General features: G+C 38.6%; 1 pseudogene; it reads right to left on the bottom strand.

The window, feature by feature from the left end:
• Positions 1–1,248: 1,248 nt before the first annotated feature.
• Positions 1,249–2,412, bottom strand: LOC110540566 (BUB3-interacting and GLEBS motif-containing protein ZNF207-like; annotated as a pseudogene).
• Positions 2,413–5,158: the final 2,746 nt, after the last annotated feature.

Below are 5,158 nucleotides of genomic sequence, written 5' to 3'. Positions count from 1 at the left end.
ACTATGTACTATCAGGTAAAAATTACATTCACAATATCTACTCCAGAGCAAGCACCTTCCAAAGCTATAGACATGACAGATTCTGCTGGCTACTTGGACAGTCACTCAAGATATCTCTATAATGTTGGAGCATCATCTTCAGCCTTCTGGCTCAGAACATCAGACAGACTTTTCTGTAAAGCAGGCATATCAAGGACTTGCCTACGTTGTCCTTGGAAAGCTTGTCAGTCTACTTTCCTGAATCCAGTTTGTCCAGCATCCTGTCTGCAGTAGAAGCAAGGGCATTCCTTGCCCAGTGGCTAGCTTGGCACACAGGAAGCCAACTTCTAAAGGAGAATTTTTTGATGCTCATCACCTTTGAAGTTGAAAGGGGGTACTGCCAGGAGCTGACATGTCTCATTGTCAAAAAATTAGTAAAACATCTTTAAATGTCAAATTATGTAAATCTCTGAGGCTTCTGAAGACCATCTATCTCTATTATATCTGAATTGCTTGTTTCTAACTATACGCTGCTGATAAGCTTAGAAAAAAACCCGTGATTAACTAAACTAGTACCTAACAAAACCACAAGTTTGATTGAGTATTAGTTTGCATTTCTTAATTATTCTAAACAGTTTGTGATAGTAGCTTTCAAAAGGACTAGAACTTCACATTGCATTTTTAAGAATTACATAAGTACAATCCTTAGAGAGAGTTGATATGTAGTATGCTGTATCCAAAATATAACCTTAATTTTGCATCAATATACAAAGGGTCTATACTAATGTAACCAATTACAACCTTAATTTTGTATCAATATATAAAAAATCTGTAGGAGTAGATTTAATAATCTACCCCTTGTCCCTATTGTTCCTATATTATTTCTATATCTCCTCTTTTTTGTCTTAATAAAAAGGGAAGATTTTAACTCTAATACAGTAAAACTGCTTGCAAAAATGAAGCAATTTTTGCCAAGCTTTCCACATGTCCAGCATGGGTATATTTGGCAGCCTAGGAGTAAGTATTTTAGTGTTCAAAGTTTTGTAAAATGTTCATGTTAGTCTCATATGAACTCAGCAACTTGACTGTCTTCAGCAGTCTGTTTGAGCAGAGCTAGAAGAAACATGGAGCAGTGTTTTCCAGTGGTTGGTGTTACACAGCACAGGTGGATTTGTTGTTGGGGGACCCCTTAGAGAAGGAGAGAGCCATGCTCCAACCCCCAGCTTTAATATTTAATGGAATTGGGACCACATAAAGACCACTTGCCACTTATATCTGACCGTGAGGTGGCGCTGGAGGTCTTGTTGCTTGCTGCTGGGGGATGCCTGGCTGTGGTGGCATCATACCTCCAAGTGGTCCAGCCGGGAGATTACCAATTGAAGTCTGTCCTGGTCGAGGAAGATTGCACTGATATTTAGGTAACTGTGACCTTCTTTCTTGCAGTGATACATCCTCACCTGGAGGGTCAGCTCACTGGTGGTTGGTAAGTGGAGCAGGCTTACTTACTTGCTATTGAAGGCACTGGTTTGGCTGCAGTACTGGCAGATTGTGTATAAGCAGGGAGTGTAGGGTTGGGGGGTTCTGTAGTTGTTGCAGGAGTACTATTTAAGGGCTCGAAATCTGTACCGACAGGTCCCTGGACAGCTGCCTGAGCCTGTTAGGCACTGGGGAAAAGAGGCTTAGTAAGTGGAAGCTGTGGAGTAGGTGCTCTTGTTGTTGGTACAGGTGGTCTATTAGGAATATCTGGAGCTGAAGCAGTCTGTGCTCGAATCACTGGAGAAATTCCAGTACATGGAACAGGTGTAGGCAAACCTGGTGGTATCAGAGGTGGTACTCCAGGCCCAGGTGACATCATTTGCCCACTGGCATCATGTTTTCACTACAAAATGACTGGGTGTATATTTTCGGTGAGGATGCAATCCAGGGAGCATGCCTGGCACCAGGAAAGGAACACTTGGCATCAATGGAGTTATTCCTGGAGGCATTCCTGGTGCCCCTGGAACTGGAGGCAGTCCTGGCTGAGCCATTGGCAGGCTATAACCTTGCTGGAAGGAAGTTGAAGCTGCAGATTCTTCATCCTCAAATTCATTAGAGTCATCTTGTTGCCTTTTTTTTTTTTTTTTTTTTTTTGACTCTCTTGTGTTTTCTGTTTAAGAAGTCTCTGTCTTTCACCCATATCCTTTTCTGGAATACCTTCCATGCCATAAATTTCCAACTCTATGTCTGTCCTGCCAGGTATTGCATTTGGTACAGCATCTATGGTTTCCTTATGCACCTGCAATGAATAGCTAAACCACATCCTGTGTACAATTTCTTATGACATCTATTGCATATAAAATGCTTTGCTTCTGGTGCTGTATTAGAGTCTCATCGTCAAACTCTGTTACAATACCAGCACCACAGCTTCTGCTGCTTCTTCTTCTTGCGAACCATAACTGTGCTCTACAGACCAAGTAGAAAGGAGGTGAAAACCCAGAATATCGTCCTCACTTTCAAACCAACCACCACCACCCTCACCTGCAGGAAAGCATCTATTTCTAATTACTCATTGTACTGGAATAAATAGTGAAGTTAATTCTGAATCATCCATAACAAGCTCAGCATTTTCAATATGTAAAACAACTCTTTCTGCATATTGCAAGTCAGTAACTGTATTAAGAGATTCAGGAAAATCACATACTAACATAGCAATAGCATACAACTCTGAATTTTGAACTGAATCATAAGGGCTCTGAGCCACTTTACTTAAATTTCCTGACTTATATCCTGACTTTTCTGATTTATTTGCATCAGTATAAAATGTAGGTGCTCCAGAAATTGGTGTCCCTTTTACTATATGAGGGAGAATCCAATTAGTTATTTTTATAAGTTTAAATCTCTTGCTTTTGGGATACTTGTTGTTAATTTTGCCCAAAAAATTACTGCATGCTCTTGGCCAATGTTCATTTCATGCCCATAAAGAGGTAATTTTGGCATTAGTAAAAGGTACCACAATTTCTGCTGGCTCTAGTCCTGCTAATTGATGAAGTCTCATTTTTCCCTTCAGAATCAGTTCAGAAATCTTATCTACATTGGTCTCTAATTTTTTCACTCTGTTTATATGCTAAAAATATTCCTTCTAAGACACTGTACTCTCTCTGCATAAGAATTACCATGGGAGAATGAGTAGAAGGCAAAATAACCAGAATACAATCTAGCTTTGGATCCAAGCAATCCACAAGTGCATTCTGTAATTTCTTTTCTACCAGAGACGATTCTCTCTCAGCCTCAGATGATAATTTTCTGGGATTATTTAAATCCTTATCACCTTCTAAGGTTTTGAAATAAATTACTTAGCTCTTGACTAGTTAATCTAATTGTGGGCCATAGCCAGTTAATAACTCCCAGCAATTTTTGAAAATCATTAAGAGTTTGTAATTGATCTCTCCTGATTTGTACTTTCTTTGGTCAATTTTTCTGTAAACCTATCTTATATCCTAGATAATCGATAAAATCTCCTCTTTGTATTTTTTCAGGAGGAATTTGTAATCTCCAGCAAGACAAAATTCTCCCTACTTAATTAAACATTTGTTCTAAGCTATCTGCATCTGAATCAACCAGTAAGATATTGTCCATAGAATGGTAAATTTTAGATTGAGGAAACTGTTTATGAATTATCTCTAATGGCTGTCGTACAAAATATTGGCATAAGGTAGGACTGCTTAACATTCCTTGTGCTAAGACCATCCAGTGATATCTCTTTATAGGACCACTATTATTATAAGTTGGCTCTGAGAAAGCAAACGTTTCTCTATCATTCACATGCAAAGGGATTGTGAAAAAACAATCTTTTTAAATCAATTACTATAAATTACTTAAGAAATAAAGAAGGCAATGGTATTCCATGCTGTAAAGAGCACATTGGCTGAATCATCTTATTTATGTTAACTCAGTTAACATCCTAGATTTTCCTGATTTCTTTTTTATAAAAAACACAGGGGAATTCCATGGGCTGGTAGATTCCTCAGTGTGTTGAGAACTTAGCTGCTCCTGTACCAGCTATTCCAGTACTTGTAATTTTTCTTTTGTCATAGGCCATTATTCCACCCATACAGCTTGTTAGTCAACCACTTTAAAGGTAGGGAGGTTGGTACCTTCGAAAGACCAACATCTGTTGTATACCGCTTATGTACAACCTGAATAGTCTGTGACTGTTTTTGATAATTCAACAGCTCCTGTGTCTACTACACCTTCAATTCCACTGCCATTTATTTTTATTTTTAGCTTAGGTGTCTGATCATTCACAGCAGTTTGCCAATATATTTGTTTTGTGGTCTTTCTTGAATTATTTATTTTATCTGTTGAAGCTGTTCTGTCCTTGATTACATCCAAGACACTGTTGTTTTTAATAGGCTTTAAATCTTTTAATTGCTGAGTTTTAATGGCTGAGTTTCTCCTATGCTGACAGGAAATGATTGCCTCAAACTGCATACTCCAGAAGGCTGGGGCCTTCTTTTTGGATTACTTCTAGGAAAATTATTGTTTCTAGGAAAGCCTGGCCTACAAGCCTCTTCAAATGGCCTTGCTTACCACAATTAAAACATCTGTTGTTTTGATTTTTCCGAAGTCTTTTAGAAATTGCTTCTCCAATCAGGTTAGCATCATAAACAGGAGTTCCAATATCAGCTGTATCTCTAATCCATTTCTCTGTTGGTGCTGATTTTGCCTTTAAAGGTCTAATTACTCTTTTGCATTCTGAGTTAGCATTTTCAAAAGCCAAAATTTCAATTAGTATTTTTCTGACTTCTGAATCTGGTACCACAACATTTACAGCTGAAGTCAATCTTTGCAAAATCACTAAAGGTTTATTTTGGGTCTTGTATAATTCTAGTAAATGACTCAGACTCTTTCCTGATTCTTCAGTCTATCCCAAGCATGTAAAGCTACGAGGCAACATAGTGCCATCCAGTTCAAACTGCCTTTGTAAATCAGCATATTGACCTTCACCTAGCAACCGATCCTGAGAAATATCAATACCTCTGGCCTGATATCCCTGTCCTATAGCCTTCGCTTCCTCTTTCTACCCTGATTGCTGCTGTAACTGAGGACCAGGTTCCAATATTGCTATTGTCATATCTTTCCAGTCATGGGGAATAATCCTGCTCTGGCTTGACCATGAGTCTAACATCTGCTTAAGATA

Source organism: Meriones unguiculatus, chromosome 6 (assembly GCF_030254825.1).
Source record: "Meriones unguiculatus strain TT.TT164.6M chromosome 6, Bangor_MerUng_6.1, whole genome shotgun sequence".
NCBI classification, from domain to species: domain Eukaryota; kingdom Metazoa; phylum Chordata; class Mammalia; order Rodentia; family Muridae; genus Meriones; species Meriones unguiculatus.
Note: the sequence above shows the minus strand (reverse complement) of the source record. Positions and strands in the feature narration are given on the sequence as shown.